This window comes from Pan troglodytes, chromosome 11 (assembly GCF_028858775.2).
Source record: "Pan troglodytes isolate AG18354 chromosome 11, NHGRI_mPanTro3-v2.0_pri, whole genome shotgun sequence".
Taxonomy (NCBI): domain Eukaryota; kingdom Metazoa; phylum Chordata; class Mammalia; order Primates; family Hominidae; genus Pan; species Pan troglodytes.
This window is the reverse complement of record NC_072409.2, coordinates 59,134,154-59,154,539: the sequence shown is the minus strand read 5'-3', so window position 1 is coordinate 59,154,539 and position 20,386 is coordinate 59,134,154. Positions and strand designations below refer to the sequence as shown.

General features: G+C 42.0%; 1 long non-coding RNA gene across 1 annotated transcript in view; it reads right to left on the bottom strand.

Moving 5' to 3' along the window:
• LOC134807734 (uncharacterized) overlaps window positions 1-20,386 on the bottom strand; it is a 98,458-nt gene that overhangs the window by 11,567 nt on the left and 66,505 nt on the right. The gene's annotated exons all lie outside the window — the stretch shown is intronic.

Genomic DNA, 20,386 nt, shown 5'->3' with positions numbered 1-20,386 from the left:
AGTTTGACAAACAAGGGTGGCATCGCAGCTCTGTCGTTTATTAGCTACAAGACTTCACACCATTTACTTGCCTTCTCTAAGCCTCAATTTATTCCAAGGAGAATAATAACAATATCTACCTCATGCAGTTTTGATGAGGATTAAATGAGATAAATGCCATAGGAATTATTGTTATCAACAAAAAAATCAAATCCAAAGGAAAAGCAAGCAAGATGAGAATAGACCTACAGTTGTGTGCCTATTGGAAGGGATCAAAGCAGATAATGCATTCAGAAAATTCCTTACAATAGAAATGTGTGCACAGTTGCAGGGGATCCATTTTACAAACACTAATTTCCTTGGAAAATATTAATGTATTTTCATTAGCTTGGAGACTAGAGACTAGAGTTATGGGGCTGGCATTGCACCCTCCCCTTGCCCTACTCTGCCAAACAAATAATATCTCAAATTAAAGCTGCCTTTTGGTGGAAAAAAAAAAAAGGATAATGGAAATAGGATGACCAGGAATAAAAGGACTGGAGAGCTCCAATCACTCAGTTTTGGGTCAGAAGATAAAATCATTATGGGGAACGTCTATCTCTTTTTCTGTCTTCGCTGTCCATATGTTTTATATGTTTGAAAATAATAGAACATTCTGAATGCAATTATTGCTTTCTTTCTCCAAAGAGGTAAACAGTGCCTGGGAAGGTTAATGTTCTCAAGCACCTCTCAGGCATGACTGTGTCCTTTTCTTGGTCATCAAGCTGTGAAAAGTCACAGTGCTGTCCAATAATCTCATGGAGAAACAAGCTAAAGGCATTTCCTTCTGGACAGAACAGATCATGCTAGGCCTGCCTACAAATGGCATTTTGGCTGGTGGCCATAATGTCATGATGAAACTTGGTTTGGGCAGAGGCTCCGAAGTGGCATTTGGGAGATTTTCCTTCTTTAACTGTGTACATTTGATCGTTTGGGAAAGATGCTCAAAATCAGTTGCAAAGTGAAATAAAGTAGATTACAAAAGAGCATGTGTGATATGATCACATTCTGTTACAAGAATGAGAGACTAGTTGGAAAGTGTCTAATAGAGTTCTTTGTAGCTGTAGAAATTCACAAAAACAGAATTTATTGGAAAGATGTGGAAGTTCATACAAGTATGAGTTAGGTATTGCTGCATAACATACCACTTCAAACTTCGAGGCTTAGAACATGTATTTAGCTCGTGATATAAGGTCGTCTTCTTCATGTATCTGAGGTCAGCTGTGTGTGCATGAGGTGGTTCTACTTCTGAGAGTTGGCTGAGACCCCTGTGCTCTCCTCCAAGTGGTTTGTTATCCTCCAGCAGCTGACACCAGTTTTGTTCTTGTGGCTCCAAGAGAGACTGGAAGCACACAAGCCCTCTAGAAGTTGAGGCTCTGAGCTGACGCACTTCACTGTTCCTGCATTCTACTGGCTAAAGCAAATTGCAATGCATCCCAGATTCAAGGGGTGGAGAACTAGACTTCAGTTCTTGATGGGCCTCTGTCTCTTGCACAGGTCATGGTATGGAGGCCACTAGTTGAGGCCAAGAACACAATCAATTTCCCGTATTAGAATTGAAGGAAAAGGTGAAGAATTAGTTCTCAGGAGGCCCAGGACCCTGAGCGCTCCAGGTGTCTGAATGATATGTGCCAATGAGTGATCTCATTAGTGTTCCCCTCTCAGGAGGAAGAAACTCCAGCATTGTCAGTCTTCGAGGGTCACTTAGCTAGAGACTGAAATCACAGCTTGGTCACCTGCCTACTGCTTTGCCAGCAGAGGACCTGACACCTGGGTTGGTGGTCCCACTAGAAATGATATTCCATTGATTGAGTGGCTATCCCCAGAGCAAAATGTGGGTGTGGCTCCCTGAAGAAGGCAGAATGAATGCTGGGTCTTTCATACCAAAGTACTTTCTTTATACACTAAAATGTTAATAATAGTAATATCTGTATGTTGGATTCATGGAAGAGGTTTCTGTTTGTTTGTTTGTATGTAATCCTGAATTTCTCTAAGGAATGTGTATTATTTATGTAAGTTTTTAAAAAGTTACAGGAAAAACAGTTGTAGAAACCCACAATCATGTAGCAGGACAGGTGTAGTGGAAAGGTATCTGTACTTCAAGTCTTTTTGCCTCAGTTTCTTTCCTCCTCCCCCCCTTTTTCCTCCTCCTCCGTCTCCTCTCCCTCCTCCTTTTTCTCCTTCGCCATCTCCTTCTGCTACTACTGCTACTACTGCTGCTAGGCTTACCCACACACATGCACACACACACAGACACATCCCTTCCATCACATTCCAGAAAGGAAACTGCTTTGAGTCTCTGTCTTCTCATTTGTAAAATGATAGGAAGAGAGGAGATTGTCTCCAAAATCATTTCCATTTATAAGTAATGGTTACATACATAATTCTGATTTTCCAGATAATTTATTCTATATGCTGACACTTTCTCTTTGATTGTCCTAATATGCTATATTTTATCTCTAAAAGCAACTCATCTCTGTTCTAAAAGCACATAGAGGGAAGGGTTTCTTCAGCTCCCTCCTCTTTGGTCCCCATCACCAGACGCTATGATAGTTGGCTGGAAGACCATAGAGATCTAACAGCTATTAGTGCCCAAGGCTCAGGCCTTACCTATCAGAAATCAGTCTCCAAAGAAAATATACCTCCTCAACGTCCACAACACCCCAACACTAATGAAAGAGAGAGCTCTCTCTCCATATACACTTTTGGAAGCCATTGATGAGGGCTTTTGCCTTGTGGGTTGTAATTAGGGTTGCCAAATAAAAATACAGGATGTTAAGTGAAATTTGAATTTCAGATAAACAACAGTAGCTTGTTAGTGTAACTTATATCCCGTAAATTGCAGATATTGCCAATTCGAATGGGGGCATACCTATACTAAAAACTTATTCATTTTTATCTGAAATTCAAATTTCATTTGCTAAATCTGCCAACCCTAGTTGGAATAGATTCCTGCTGTTCTTTATTCCCCCTTTACTACCCCAGACTCAGGAACAGAGAAAATATATGACCTCAGCCAGACTTTGGCCAAAGAAAGTCCTAAAACTTCTAAATATTTTGAAGCATCTGAAAGAAATCATGAGCAAATATTTCTCATTTCCTTGTGGTCATGACAGTCTGAACCAGGAATTAATGTCTGGTTCTAAATTCAGAAATAAAGCAGTTCTTTTTCTTCTTGTTTTTATTTTTTTCCTTCACAAAAGTATCACATATATTTTTTAAAAATTTAAAACAAGTAAAAACTGTAATCAACCAGATGTAGCACAAGGGAGGCCAAGTGAGATGTCTGCAGTTTCTTGGACACTCCAATATTGAGAGTGAGTTGCCTTGGTTTAAGGATATAAATAGTTCCACCTGGAGATCAATACCCACCCTAAAGAAAAAAACACATAGACATTCGGCTTCATGTCCCAGTTGCATGTGAACTTCACAGGAGTTCATTATTATGTGTCTCCTCATTTCTGAGTGTCGTAATGAAGTTATTGCTGGACTGGGAGGCCAAGGATCAGATCTCAGAGCATGGGATAACATGCAGACAAAGCCAGTGCAGTCTTGGCAGCCTTCCTCTAGGTTCACCCACTGTATCTTCATGCTTTTATCTTTCTAACTTCAGCATGCACTTGGAAACCTCAGCACTTTGAACAAGAATAAACTAGGGGAAAAGTGTTGCTGTGAGCACTCTAGATAAAGTGAGCAGGATATTTACATAGAAAGACTTGAACTTCTTCAATTAATAATTATTGGTAATAAGTTTACATTGTTCTAAAATATTCATAACAATCCTGGAGACAGGATTTTATAGATACATAAAATTGAGTCTTAAAGACCTTCATTAACTTACTTGAGGTCATACCACCAGTTTTAACATAGGCCAGTTTAACTCCAAAATCTATTTTCTTCCCCTCTACCATACCATATTGCTCTTTATTTCTGAGAGTTGCAAGCAGGTGTTTTGTAGGTCAAATCTCGTCCATGAACTAATCTGATATTAGGCAATATTGTTTCACCAGTATCACTTTTTTTAACCTTTGAATTTGAATGTCTTTAGGCTGGACATACACTTCCCACTTTGTCAACAGTCACCACCACTCTCTATCATGTTACACTTGCCGCTAATCACATATTTATGTTACCTCTCTGGCCACCACAGGCATTCGAGTTTGCAATTCCAGGTTTGGTGTCCAAAAAGTGTTTTTACCAATACCATTTGATACTCAGAATGACTGTATAGGAGAAATGATAGATTTCATAAAGATTGATGAAGAAATGTGCTCAGTAGTGCAAGATGTTTTTCCAGAGGAGTCCCCCACCAATAATTAGCAGAACCAGTGCCATTTTCAATACATCAAGATCAACATCCTACACTGAACATTCTTAGTGACCCATAGTCTGGGTGAAGGTCATTACACTCTCAGGGATTTGAATTAGAACACAGGTAAAGCTAAAGAAAGTGGGAGAAGAACTTGGAATTAGAAAAAGCCCAGTTCAAGGATAATTTGTATTTTACTGACACGTTCAGCATAGTATGAACTCTGGCTCTGCCGAACATCCAGTCTGCCTCATGTACAAAAGTTGCTGATCCAGGGGCCGGGTGTGGTGGCTCATGCCTGTAATCCCAGCAATTTGGGAGGCCAAGACAGGCGGATTATGAGGTCAGGAGTTCGAGACCATCCTGGCTAACACGGTGAAACCCCGTCTCTACTAAAAATACAAAAAAATTAGCCAGGCATGGTGGCGGGTGCCTATAGTCCCAGCTACTCAGGAGGCTGAGGCAGGAGAATGACATGAACCCAGGAGGTGGAGCTTGCAGTGAGCCGAGATCACGCCACTGCACTCCAGCCTGGGTGACAGAGCAAGACTCTGTCTCAAAAAGAAAAAAATAAATAAATAAAAGTTGCTGATCCATTGCAGGAGAAAATTATAGAGAAATGTACTTCAGTTGTGTGCCCTAAATAAACTCCATGGGGCCCCATGTAAACGAAGGAATGGCAATAACTAGGAGTGGTAGTTGTTTCCCTCTCAGTCATTGTACTTTTGAATAGGAGTCATTGTACCAACCGTTTAACATATTCATATGTTCCTGGTACTAATGAGGTTGGTCTATTTTAGCCTTTTTTGACAAGGAAGAAATGGCAGGCAGGCAGGTGTCCAAAGCACTAATCTATGAAAGGACAGTTTCCTCTGTGTTTGCAACAGGTGGAATGCTTCAGCCGATAGAACTGTATTCTTTGTTATGTTTCCTAAACAGAGCACAGTTTGGTCCTCAAATTTGCCAAGCAGGTCCATTTGCACACCTCTTGTTTACATTATTTCCTCTGACCATTCCAGTCAGAAACCATGAAATCAAAGTCACTTCATTTGTTTTTTGTTTGTTAGACACTTACGTAGTGGATCTTATGTGCCAGAGACACTTTTAAAGGAACAGCTCATTTAAACCTTGTGTTAGCTGTATCAAGTAGGGACCACTATTATCCCCATTTTACAGATAATGAAACTGTGGCACAGAGTGGTTAAGAAACCTTCCCAAGTCACACAGCAAATATGTGGAAGAGCTGATCCTCTTGACCGCTTTGGTATGTGCTCTTATCTTGGTCATGTGCTGCCATAACATGCATATCTTGGCTATACCATTGTTAATTCTTCTGATTGCCAGGGGAACATATTTTCCTACTATTCCCTTTATACATTTTCCTTGCTGTTCTTGTGCTGAGTTGGCATTGATAAATCAGCCAGGTTTTATAAGTGTTGGGAAAGCTCGCCATGGTGTTCTGATTATAACTGCATGTGTGTCCTGCAGACCTGCTTTCATCTATCACTGATGCATGAAATAGAGCACCTTTAATACAGCACCTGAGACCCCACAAAGTTAGGCCACGTTGGTGCAAGAACACAAAGAACCATGGACTCGCTAATTTTCGACAGATGACCAACTGCCACCTGAACTTCTGAATGGGTTTTTCTCTGAGCCCACTTGATATGCTGTACTTCAGTGGGAGGGGGGCGGTGACAAGAAGTCAAGAAGACTTGAATTCCTGCCAACTGAGAGACAGCTGAAGGAAATGGGATCATTTATCTTGGAGAAGAGAAATATGGAGGCCTCAAGGACTGGCATCAGACAGCTGACTTGCTGCTATGTGCAAGAAGGAGTGGGCTTATCTTCAGTTGTCCAGAGTGCAGTAGAAAATGGAAACTCTGGGCAATCAGATTTCAGCTCAATGTAAGTGATTTCTCTCTATTGTTGTTTTGTAAATTTTTGAGAAAATGGTTTTAAGTGATAGAAATAGCAACATACTCTTTGTAAAAAATAAAATCAAACAATAACAAAATGTCTAAGGTGGAGAGTAAAAGCCTCTTTTCCTTTACCCACTCCCACTCCCTAGGAATACCCTTGATATCTATCCTCCCATGTCCCCTATCTATGCACATGCAAACGTGCTATCCATACATATACATATGCCTACTACGTGTCCCTATAAATTTCCTCTATTTTTGTCTGTTTTCAAATATATGGCCATAAAATGGGTATATCTCAGAATGTAATGAACAAGAAAGGCCCTTTAAGAGTAAATTTCTGTGATTTCCAAATGTTATTTTACAGAGATGCCCTGCTGAAGGATCTGAAATATATGACTTTAGTTATTGACTGCAAATATTCAAGTTGTTCCACAATTTTAGTTAATCTGACTTGACTTTTTTTATTGAAAAAAATTTACCAGATACCTACAAAATGGAAGTAGGCATTTTGTACTGATACTTATTCTTAAGAGAAAGGATATTCAAACAATTTAAGCTATTCAAAAATGGATGAACTGCTTAGACGTTTTAGCCACTGGCTATGTTCAAATAGAGGTTGGTTGACCAGTTGGTTACAACGTTATAGAGGTGATTAATGCCACAGATGGGAAGGTGGGGAGAGTTGGACTGGGTGCTTTCCAAGATCCGTTCAGTGCTCTGATTCCCTGACTTCCTATGCTCTGCTTACCTGGGCAGTGAAAGATTGCAGGTGGTGCCCTATGAAGAGGAGCAGCCAAATGGCTCCTGATCCCCATGGCAAGAACCACAGGTGCACACACAACCTGGCTGGGTCCAGGGCCACTCACTGACACGTGGCTGGTGGACAGAAGCCCCTGCAGGCAGTAATTCTTGTTCCAGCTGCTCTGTGGGCATTTGGGGCTTTCAACTTTGGTACCTGGATTTAAAAGAAAACAAATTCCTTTCTAAACACTGCAGGTTTGAAATGGAAGCAAATACTGTACATTCTTATGAGCCTGGCAGTGCAGGAAATTACTCCTTCACCTGTTTCCTATTTTGACATTTCATTAAGATGGAATTTAGTGGCTAGAAAAAATAATATTAAAATATTTGACCTTAAAAAAAAAACACTGGTTAGAGTCATCAATGTTTAGAACTCCCTCTGCTTGTGCTTCTCTTCCTTTTGAAAAAAAAATATAACTCCCAGAAAAGTTGCAAAAAGAATACGTCAAACACCTGTATACTCTCACCTACATTCACCAGTTATTGACATTTTGCTATATTTGCTTTCTCTATATGTACATTTATTATTATTATTATCGTTGGGAACTATTTGAGATAAGTTGCAGATATCATGACCCTTCCCATCTAAACACATCGGCAAGTGTCTCCTAAAAACGAAGACATAGTGCAATGATCAAATTTAGGAAATTTAACACAGCTTTGAATCTCTTACTGAATACAGTCATATCCAAGTTTTGCCAGTCTTTCCAATATTGGGGTTTATAACATGTTTTCCCAACCCAGGACTTTGTATTTCTACATAGTTGTCATGCTTTTTTTTTTTTTTTTTTTTTCTGAGACGGAGTCTTGCTCTGTTGCCCAGGCTGGAGTGCAGTGTGCTATCTCGGCTCACTGCAAGCTCCGCCTCCTGGGTTCACGCCATTCTCCTGCCTCAGCCTCCCAAGTAGCTACAGGCACCCGCCACCATGCCCAGCTAGTTTTTTGTATTTTTAGTAGAGACGGGGTTTCACCGTGTTAGCCAGGATGGTCTCCATCTCCTGATCTCGTGATCTGCCCGCTTCGGCCTCCCAAAGTGTGGGGATTACAGACGTGAGCCACCGCGCCCAGCCAGTTGTCTAAGAAGCCAGTTGCTTCTTTAGTCTCTTTTATTTGAGAATGAAAAGGCTCCCAATTTTTGTCTTTTAAGACAACAGCATTTTTGAAGAGCGCAGGCCTATTGTTCTCTAACATGTCTCTGGGATTTGTCTGGTGTGAGATTCAAATTATGCACACACTGTGTCCTTCTCAGTGTGTCACATTAGGGGGCACCTTATTTCAGTTTGCCCCATTGGTGGTGAAGGTAACTTTGATCATGTGGTTTAAGTAGTATCCGTGTGACTGCTCCACTTCTGGGGAATCTCTCCCTCTTTAGAATAAATAATCTATGGGGAGGTACTGGTGGTGTCACCCAGATTTCTTCACTCTAAAACATTTTTCCTTTGTGGTAATAATCTTCAGGAGGATAATTTTAGACTGGGTAAATAGGTTGTTTACAAACAAACTTGTTTTAGCATCCATCCATGGCCCTTGCCTGAATCAATTACAATATTGTTATAGTGGATCAATGCTTTTGGAAATGAGAATATTTTCATATCAAGGTTTCCTCGCTGCACTCCCCACCCCCACACATTATCTCCCCTAACACCAAAAGGGATCCCCCAGCCAAACCATCTGGGCCCATATATGCCAGCTATGACTAAAGATCCCTGATAGCCTCTCCTCCCCTCCATCCTCAAGTCTGAGATGTGCCTGGGGGATAAAGCAGCTATGGAGAAGCAAAGAGAGCCCTACACTGAGAATCAGAGAGCTGACAACCTGCATCTCCACTTGGAGGTTCCATGGGTTGCTCTAAATGAGCATGTCCTAAACTGAACTTGCTGACTCCTACCAACATGTGCCTACACCAGCATTCCAATTTCAAGTGAATTCACTGCCATTTACTCAGATGCCCCAGCCAAAGATCTGAGCAGCATTCTGTTACTCCTTCCTCTTCCCCCTTCTCCACATCTAATCAACAACTAAATCCTGTGTGATGAGACTTTCCAAACATCTCCGAGAATTTGTCCCCCTTTCTCCATCTCTATCACCACCACCTGGTCTAGGCTACCTTCACCTCTCACTGGGTCTTCTGCAATAGCCTTCTGCCTCTCCTCCTGCCTCTCCTCCTGCCTCTAAGGTTTTCTGTACTGCAATCCATTCTTCTCACTTCAGCCAGAGTGACCTTTCTGAAGTATAAATCTGATCATGTCCTCCCAAACCTAACCCCCATTAAGCCCTTTGGTAGCTCTCCATTGCTTTAAGGACCATTGGTTAAAGTGGTAAGTCTAAACTCTCTAACATGGTGTACAAGGTCCCTACAACACAGAGTTGGAGGGAAATTTCCACGATGGCACCTCTTTCTTGCCTCGTTTCTGGCCAGACAGATCAAGCTGGGCACAAGCTGACATATGTCTGGAATGTGTTTTGTAGGCATACGAAGTAATCATCTTTTGGGAAATCATGGAAGCAATCTTGACTTGGTCATTTCCAGGACTCTAACTGGATAAAGCTGCCCCCAAGCTGTGGATCCTCTTCTTAGTTGGAAGAGAAGTACCTTGAACAGTTTGTTCTTCAGGACAGGTGAAGCCATTGAAAAAGATAAGCAAACATGGGATGCACCATGATCTCACAACGGGCTTGAATAAGAATGGCTACCACACTTATTCTATCTTTTATTTTTTTGAGACGGAGTCTTGCTCTGTTGCCTAGGCTGGATTGTAATGGCACAGTCTCAGCTCACTGCAACCTCCACCTCTCGAGTTCAAGTGATTCTCCTGCCTCAGACTCCCGAGTAGCTGGGATTACAGGTGCCTGCCACCACGCCCAGCTAATTTTTGTATTTTTAGTAGAGACGGGGTTTTACCATGCTGGCCAGGCTGGTCTTGAACTCCCGACCTCAGGCGATCCATCTGCCCCAGCCTCCCAAAGTGTTGGGATTACAGGCATGAGCCACTGCGCCCAGCCCACATTTATTATATCTTGAGAGAAAAGATATTGCAAACACATTGGATATGACAGAGTTTCACTCTTTTGCCCAGGCTAGAGTGAAGTGGTGCAATCTGGGCTCACTGCAACCTCTGCCTGCCAGGTTCAAGTGATTCTCCTGACTCAGCCTCCCAAGTAGCTGGGATTATAAGCGCCTGCCACCATGCCTGGCCAATTTTTGTATTTTTAGTAGAGATGGGGTTTCACAATGTTGGCCAGGCTGGTCTCAAACTCCTGACCTCAGGCAATCCACCCGCCTTGGACTCCCAAAGTGCTGGGATTACAGGCATGAGCCACTGCGCCTGGCCTATTTGTTTACTCTTTCTGACTAGCATGTGCATCCCAAATCTCAGAGCAAGCACATTCCTCTGTTTTTATGCTATATTAGTGGTTTTGGGACAAACATGCAGAGAAATATGAAGTCTTGGCTACTTTTTCTCTCCAAAAAGTCAGACTACATTTTAAATATTCTCTCCTTAGGCCAGAACTCTTCGTCCATTGAAGAAACTTTTAAAAATCTATAAGGCACATTTCTTATAAATATTTAAAAATCCTCAAGAATGTTGAGAGCCAGGCAGAATGATAAAGTATGATTAATAGCTACCTCTTACTGAGTATTTACTGTGTCCCAGGTACTATATTAAGAGTTTTCTTTATATTTAACTCATACAATAAGCTTTAAAATTAATTATTTTGTTCCCATTTTGCAAATGAGAAAACTGAGGCACAGAGCACTTCAGCAACTTGATTAAGATCACAAGATTTGGATTTTTAAAATTAATTTTTTTTTTGTAGCAATGAAATCTCACTGTATTGCTCAGACTGCTCTTGAACTCCTAGGCTCAAGCAGTCCTCCTACCTTAGCCTCCCAAAGTGCTGGAATTACAGGCGTGAGTTACTGTGCCTGGCCCAAAAAATTAGGAATTAAAAGCAGCACTATCAGATGTCAAAGACCATGTTCCTACTCAGTGTGTTGTCTGTCTCAGCAAGCTCTCATCTTTCTCCTAGAAGCCCACCTCCTTCATTTTAGGACCTTCCCTCCCTCCCTCCCTCCCTCCCTCCCTCCTTCCCTCCCTCCCTCCCTTCCTTCCTTCCTCACATTTACATTGCTAGGTGTGACTTCAGAAGCCATCTACCACACTTTTTTTTTTCTTTTTCTTTTTTCTTTTCTTTTCTTTTTTTTTTTGACAGTGTCTCTCTCTGTCTCCCAGGCATGATCTCGGCTCACTGCAACCTCTACCTCTCAGGTTCTAGCCATTCTTCTGCTTCAGCCTCCTGAGTAGCTGGGATTACAGGTGCCTAATACCACACATGGCTAATTTTTGTATTTTTAGTAGAGATGGGGTTTCCCTATGTTGGCCAGGCTGGTCTGGAACTCCTGACCTCAGGTGATCCACCTACCTCGGGCTCCCAAAGTGCTGGGATTACAGGCATGAGCCACCACGCCCGGCCATCTACCACACTCTAGATCCCAATTGTCCCACTGTTTTCTAGATTTTACCTTCTATTCCCAATCGAAAGTGGCCTGTGCCTCATTCTTTTAGGACTACTGTTTCATGCTCTATAATACCTTTAGTGTCTGGTAGTCAGGTATTCAATAAATAATTATGAACATCACTGTGTGAGACCAACGTGATTCCTATACACATGGGGTTTAGCAAATACTTGTTGGATAAATGAATGAATCCTGGAATAATCTAATGAGCAAATAAATACTAATACACAATTAGTGACAATAGAGGAAGTTTGAGTAGAAGACAGAACATGAGTTCTGGAATAAGAAAGTTGGATTTGGATTCTGGCACTACTATTTGGGTTGTACTTAGTACTATTCACCAAATATTTATGGCTGTGGACATTTCAGGCATTTGGTAGTATTATATCTTGCACTGCTTAGTATTTTCAAATTTCCAAGAGGCATAGGTCTTTGGGATTGGGGAACAAGTCAGGATTTTTAGTTCTCAGGAACCCTGAAGTCATAAATTATTCATTTTTCATAATCTTTTTTTAGATGTATTTGTATAATAATGAGCGGCCATAATTGTGAATACTAAGTCATTTTTCTGTGATAGGGTTATGCTATCAGAAGTTTTCTATTAGAAATGACATAATAATAAATGCATAGCTTATTATTACTGTGAACTGATTTATTGCAACAAGAATATATGTTTCAGTAACATGTAAAAATAATCTTCGTCATATAGACATCTGATACTAGAAAATATTAAAAGATGGAGATAATAACACAAGATAAATAGCAAGTAAAAATTATTACTAAAATGAAATATATTACCACAAATACTTCTATAAGTTATCATTATTAAAATGAAAATGTAGAACCCGCAAAGAATTATTTGCCTAGCCAATTTCCTGCCTTGCATGGACATTTGTTCAATTGTGAGGATTGCACACAAAAGCATCTTCAAGCTGAGCTTTAGAACACCTATTGCTTCAGGTAAGTTATTTGTTTTTTTAATAATGAAAATAAAAATATTTGCTTTTCTTGTCTGCTAGTTCTGGTTTTGATTTTGCCATTGAAATTGATATTGCTTTTGCTAATTCAGGTTTTTGTAGTCTCTGATTTCCTGTCGGAGTCTTCCACAACATTCATATCATCTGCTCCTTGCATTTCTTCAGTTAAAATATTTACAAAGAACTGTAGCTTAGAGGGAATATTCAAAAACTGAAAAACACCAGTCAACATTACTGGGTTGTATTCAAATAATATGACATTCAGATCCCTTAGCAAAGTTAACAGCACTAAATAGAACCATGCATTGAAACTGCCAATTTAAGGACATTTGTTTTCAAAACTGGTTTCTTAGAACATCACTCATAGGATTTGTATGAAGTACACTACACATACAAACTTACTGATGTTTATTTGCAAGAATGAGTCACCCAGCAGGCAAAGCCATGAATACACACTTACAATATAACAATGCTACAAACAAGACTGATTAGATGATTCTCACTTCTCTAGTCCCTCCTCCTATCCTGGTTCCCAGAAATGTTGACCTTAACCTTTGATTTTCCCCATTAGCATTTTTTGGTCTTGCTTTTCGAATCAACATGAGTAACATGTCTATGTTAATTCCTATGCTTTAATTCTTATGGAAGAATCATAATACTCGTTTTCTGTTTTCCCAACTTGTCGACTAAATTTCACTGGGACTTGGAATTTGGAAAAACATATACATTTACAGAAAACTGCCAGGAAGGAATTCCCTCATGGAAATACTACCGCTGCCTTTAAAGTTATGTGTGCCCATGTCACAGGGTTTAGGCAATTGGACATGGAAAGGAGTGGCCTGTGTTACTTTCAGGCAGAAATTTTGACGATGATTAAGTGACTTGCCGTGTTTCCTTTTCCCTGCAGCATTGAGCATGGACGCACACGTTGTTAGAACCTCCAGAACTAGAGTCCCTGAGTGACTTTGATAAGCTGAGACCGCTAATAACTCATGTCAAACATATAATATGCATGAACAAGTTTTGTGAGGTTTTGGGGTTGTCACTACAGCATAACCTACAGTGACAGGCCCCATGCATCAGGCAGATTACATACCCTCCCTGAGTTTCAATTCTATTATTGAAAAAGAGGAAAAGTAATTTTCACTTTATTTTTTTTTGTAAGGACTGTCAAGATAAGTGCATAGCTTTGAATAGGTCTAATACATAATAAATATTCAATACATTTTTCCTCTCCAAAGGGATAAAGAGAATATTCTAGAAACATATTATATTTAAAAAAATGGGAATCAGAATGACATCAAAATTCCCAAATGCAACATTGGCAGCTAGATATCCAAGGGGCAAAGCCTTCAAACTTCTGAAGGAAAAGTTCAGACACAGCTAAACTATCAATTAGGTTGAAAAGTCTATACCTAGCCAAACTATCAATTGAATATGAGGGTAGAATGCAGTCATTTTCACAAAAATTTGTATGCTATGAATCTTTTCTCTGGCAGTACTTCACCAAAATGAATGAATTATTTGTCCAAGAAGAATACATGCGGTCTAGGAAACAGGAGAATCCAACCTAAGACAGAGGGGATTCCTGTGAAGGATTTTCCCAGATTGAAGTCTGGGCAGAGCCTTGTAAGTAACTGGCTAGTCTGCAGCAGGAGAACAGGACTCAAAGGGAGACATAATCAGGAACAGTGTTAAACTGCTAGGGAACCAGACATATACGGAAAATGGTGCTGAGAGGGAGAGTACATTCTATTGGAGAGTTTGAGAATTCATGACAGTACACGACTAAGCAAAAGAAAAAATATATACATAAGGCAATTACTAACTCCATAAACAAGAAAAAAATTCAAAAAGAAAAAAATGAAGTCATAATAGACTCAGCAGAGAAGATTTGCAGGGTTGTAATAATTTATTTACTAATTACTGATTGAATCAGAAATTTAAAAATAATTGCCAAATATAGGTAGAACAGAGGAGGAGAAGTCAGGAGAGGATAACTCTTCGTTTTTCAAATTAGGATATCAATAGACTATGCCTAAAATTGGTAACAACAAGAAATCTACTATCAGTAGGTTATTTTAAAATACGGAGGTGTGTCCGGAATTGGTGGGTTCTTGGTCTCACTGACTTCAAGAATGAAGCCGCCGACCCTAGCGGTGAGTGTTAACAGTTCTTAAAGGCGGCGTGTTAGGAGTTTGTTCCTTCTGATGTACGGATGTGTTCGGAGTTTCTTCCTTCTGGTGGGTTGGTGGTCTCGCTGGCTCAGGAGTGAACCTGCAGACCTTCACGGTGAGTGTTACACCTCTTAAGGCGGCGCGTCTGGAGTTGTTCGTTCCTCCCGGTGGGTTCGTGGTCTCGCTGGCTTCAGGAGTTGAAGCTGGCTTTATGAACTGGCTACTTTATGAGCTGGCTACAGCTCATAAAGGCAGTGTGGACCCAAAGTGTGATCAGCAGCAAGATTTATTGCAAAGAGCGAAAGAACAAAGCTTCCACACTGTAGAAGGGGACCAGAGCGGGTTGCCACTGCCGGCTCGGGCAGCCTGCTTTTGTTCTCTTATCTGGCCCCACCCACATCCTGCTGATTGGTAGAGCCAGTGGTCTGTTTTGACAGGGCGCTGATTGGTGTGTTTACAATCCCTGAGCTGGACATAAAGGTTCTCCACGTCCCCACCAGATTAGCTAGATACAGAGTGTCCACACAAAGGTTCTCCAAGGCCCCACCAGAGTAGCTAGATACAGAGTGTCCATTGGTGCATTCCCAAACCCTGAGCTAGACACAGGGTGCTGATTGGTGTGTTTACAAACCTTGAGCTAGATACAGAGTGCCAATTGGTGTATTTACAATCCCTGAGCTAGACATAAAGGTTCTCCACGTCCCCACCAGACTCAGGAGCCCAGCTGGCTTCACCCAGTGGATCCCGCACCAGGGCTGCAGGTGGAGCTGCCTGCCAGTCCCACGCCCTGCACCTGCACTCCTCAGCCCTTGGGTGGTCGATGGGACTGGGCGCCGTGGAGCAGTGGGCCGTGCTCATCGGGAAGGCTCGAGCCGCACAGGAGCCCACAGAGGGGGTGGGAGGCTCAGGCCTGGCGGGCTGCAGGTCCCAGGCCCTGCCCCGCGGGAAGGCAGCTAAGGACTGGCGAGAAATCCAGCGCAGCGCCGGTGGGCTGGCACTGCTGGGGTACCCAGTACACCCTCCGCAGCCGCTGGTCCAGGTGCTGAGCCTCTCATTGCCCGGGGCTGGCAGGGCCGGCGGGCTGCTCCAAATGCGGGGCCCGCCAAGCCCATGCCCACCCGGAACTCCAGCTGGCCCGCAAGCGCCGCGGGCAGCCCCGGTTCCCGCTCGCGCCCTTCCCTCCACACCTCCCTGCAAGCTGAGGGAGCCGGCTCCGGCCTTGGCCAGCCCAGAAAGGGGCTCCCACAGTGCAGCGGTGAGCTGAAGGGCTCCTCAAGTGCTGCCAAAGTGGGAGCCCAGGCAGAGGTGGCGCCGAGAGCAAGCGAGGGCTGTGAGGACTGCCAGCACGCTGTCACCTCTCAGAGGCAGCCATGCATGATAGCTCACACCTGTAATCCCAGAACTTTGGGAGGCTGAGGCAGGTGGATCCCCTGAGGTCCCGAGTTCGAGACCAGCCTGGCCAACATGGCCAAACCCCGTCTCTACTAAAAATATGAAAAATTAGCTGGGATCGCACCACTGCACTCCAGCCTGGGCAACAGAGCGAGACTCCATCTCAAAAAATAATAATAATAAAAAAAGGGAGGCATGTGTCAGAGGAAGCATGGGACAGATTTGAAAGCAGTTGCCTGCATTTAGGGTTTGAGACCACTTTTTTCTGTTATAAACCACATAGTGCTGTTTGACTCTTTAAAATATGGACATGTACTCACTGTGAGATGGTTAGTTACTATTTAAAAATTAATAAGTACATACCTAAATCCATAAATATTTATATATTTACATAAAGCCCTGGGCTCCAGACCTAGGTCAGCCAGTGGCAATTTCTGTGACCTGAGTAAGTCCTTTCATCTCTCTGGGTCTCAGTTTCCCAATTTGCAAGCAGAAGGTTTGAACTCTCTGGCTATTGTACCACCATCACTATTATCAAGTGATAATATTAGATATCACTAATTCACTATCATCAAAACACAAACTTGTAAAATATCTTGAAAGTTTACAAACACATTCTTTTTATTTGCATTTTTTTTTTTTTTTTTAAGACGGAGAGTATCGCTCTGTCACCCAGGCTGGAGTGCAGTGGCACAATCTTGGCTCCCTGCAACCTCCGCCTCCCAGGTTCCATCAATTCCCCTGCCTCAGCCTCCCAAGTAGCTGGGATTACAGGCATGTGCCACCATGCCTGGCTAATTTTTGTATTTTTAGGAGAGACAGGGTTTCACCACGCTGCCCAGGCTGGTCTAGAACTCCTGACCTCAGGCGATCTGCCCGCCTCGGCCTCCCAAAGTGCTGGAATTGCAGGCATGAGCCACTGCTCCTGGCCCCAAACACATTCTTTTTCTTAGATAAAATACTAAAACAAACCAAAATATTTTAGATTACAAAAATGGAAGTACAAAGGCTTGGACATATTTATTGGCCTTTTTTTTTTTTTTTAATGAAGTGGTTTCAGTAGCCAGGCAAGCTTTGTATGAGCTACACTTTTCACTGTAAACAACGTGGATAAATATGACCTTGAGTGTTCTCATTTTCACATGCCCCATTTTTCCTCTCAGGACAGTTTTAATAGTGATTAAACCAGAATTTAGTGTCCAGATGAGCACACGGGGAATAATCTTTTCACTGAAGAGCCCCGTATGTCCATTGCGCACCTTAGAGGTCTTGTGTGGAACTAATGAAGCACTTTGATGGCTCAGGGATTTTCATTAGAGGGAATTCATCTCCACCTCACCTCAAGCTTCATGAGCCATTTCTCTAGCTGTGCTAAACTCCCAAACAAGTAGCAGCAGAGAGCATTTCCAAAAAAAGAGAGAATCAAAGTGGCAGCTACTCTAAGACAGAGCCTCCCCTCCAGTTTCTGCCTCCTGCAGCTTCTCCTACCTTCTTCTCTGTTCTTTTCATGCACACCACCCACACAGTCCGTTGCAGATGGATACATGGTTCCGGTGATTTAACCTTACTTTCTCCACTTAGGCCCCTCAGGCGTGATTTGTTCTTCGGAGTCAGAGCTCACTTCCCCAGCACCAGTGGTGTGGCTGTGAGCAGGTGATGTTAGCTGGGTATGATTTTTAAAGTACCATTTATTTATCTGGCAAGAGCAAGCCCCAGTGATCCACCTCCATTAAAAGTTCAATCCAGAAGAGTGAATCTGACAGCTCCAGACTTCCGGCCTCAGAGCTCTTGATTAATTTTTGTGCCCAGAGTCTGAGGCGAAAGCAAGGGCGGGATTTCCTGGGTGGCTGTGGGAGGTGCATTTGGAGGCCATTACTGCCCTTCCAGCTTCTTCACTCAATTATGCTGAGCTGAGGTTTGTCACACTTTGCATAAGCGAACTCGATGAATACTTAAAAAGCCTTATTCTCATTTTACACGTGAAGAAACTGAGGCACAGGGTGGTGAAGTGGCTTGCCGAAGTTTGCACAACTAGCAATTGGTGACGTCCGATTGGAGCTGAGGTCTGTGTTGCTCTAAAGCTCGAGTCTTTTCCACTTGGGTTGCGTCTCTCATCTCCTTGAGGGCACTGCCTGCTCTGTGTCGCCAGGACTGGGCTGGAGGTGGCCACTGGGGTTTCATGCAGAGGGTCAGAGATTTGCTGAGTGAATGTGGACTGTCCCTGCTTTGGCTGCAGAAATATCTTTCCTCATTCTTGATCGCCCTCAACATTTTGAATCCCGGGTACAGGCTGAGAAGTGTCTACAGGTGACATGCAGAGTACTAGGACAGAATTCCAGTCCAACTTGGTCACAAAATGCATGTGCTTTTATGCCAAGTTATTGGACATGTGTCTAGAGGCATAGAGTGACTTCGCTGCTCTTAAATTGTCTTCTTTGCCGTGCCTTCTGTTTTCATTCCTCCAGCTCTGTCTTCCTGCTTGTGGTGGAACCGAAAGTCTCAGTGTAACCCTGTTCCCTAGACAGGTCTGATATCTTCTTGGCCTTGACACTGAGGACTGGTTTAGAATCTGGTTTGTACTGTCCAACCTTCCAGTTTGGGAAGATAAGTCACAGGACATCGTCTTCTAAGCAGCAAGAGTAGCCCCTGGGATAAAATTGCTGACATCTCTGTGGGGCCTCAGGGTCCTGGGACTCATGCGAGTGCAGGAGGCTCCATGTCTTTGGAGGCTGCCTCAGACACATTCTAGCCTCAACTGAATGAAACCTCTGAGTTTGATTTTACATAACTGCTCTTAATACTTACTTTAAAAGAAAAAAAAAAAAAAAGACCTGGCAAGGACTATAAATGTTTTATTTTAAAGTAACCTTTCTTGGATATATTTTTGGTGGGGGGAAGGCACAAATAGACTTCAAATATATTACATATTCATTGCAGAACATTTAGGAAAAAAAGAAAAGCAGAAACAAGAAAAATAAATATTTTCTATAATCCCAACAACATGAATAATATTTTAAAATATGCATAGGCTTTTATCCTTTATAGACCTATCTATATTCACTTTTCTTTATACAAATGGAAATATGTTGCATTTACTGTTGTGTTACCTGACAGTAGTCTAGTTAACAGCCAATTCTCTCCATTCTGGTTTGTGAGCCAACCCTGATTTTGTTGAGACGTAGGACAGCCATGTGCTGTAGGGAAAGCTGGAACTTTCTCCAGCCTGAGGGAATGAAACTTAATTGGTCTAGGTCATTCTTAATCATTCCTTTCACCTTGTCAGTGATGGACTTGGGAGTAAGCATGTGACATTATTTTGGCCAAAGAGACATCAGGGAAGTCCTTAGGGAATGTCTGGGAAAAGTTTCTTTGCTTTTTAAAAAAAAATGACTTGTAGGAAGAAACTTCCGTTTTCAAGTCTGGGTATTGTCTGAATGTATCTGAAACAATGGCAGCCAATTTGCAAACATGGGGGATGGGGGAGCAAGCTTGATGAACAAGATCAGCTGATGAACAAGATCAGAACCAGGACTGCTATTCCTTTGTTAAACTTCTGAATTAACCGATGTTGCAACCATTCCCAAACTGGACATCTTGATAGATGGTAAAATAAATAGCTATATTGTTTATGCTGTTTAAATTTTTCTGTTACTTATAGCCAAAAGCAACTTATCTAACAGAATTTCTCTTGTCATTAGATATTCTTTTTTTTCATAATAGAAAATATTTTATTTTGAAAGTTTTAGTCATTGGGTCTACAACAGTTTTCCATACAAGGAAAATACAGTATTAAGTTATTTGTAATTGTCTTACATACTGAACAACCAATGAATGCATACAAGTAACCAATTATATGTGTGCAGAGACTAGCATCAAGGAAATACTCATTCATAGATACATGTTTTCTAATAAAATATATTTTAAGTTTTTGATGATCTTCTGCTATCATTTTTGCTATGTTATCTGAATAGCCATCCAGATCTGTAGTAAAAGATCTCGTTAGCTACATAACTAAAGAAGTACTTCCCCAAGGAAGCTGACACCATCATACCAGGACTTACAACATTTAGCTTTTTTTTTTGAGACAGGGTCTCACTCTGTTGCTAGGCTGGAGTGCAGTGGTGCGATCTCGGCTCACTGCAACCTCTGCCTCCCTGGTTCAAGCGATTCTCCTGCCTCAGCCTCCCGAGTAGCTGGGATTACAAGCGCGCGTCACCATGCCCAGCTAATTTTTGTATTTTTAGTAGAGACAGAGTTTCACCATGTTG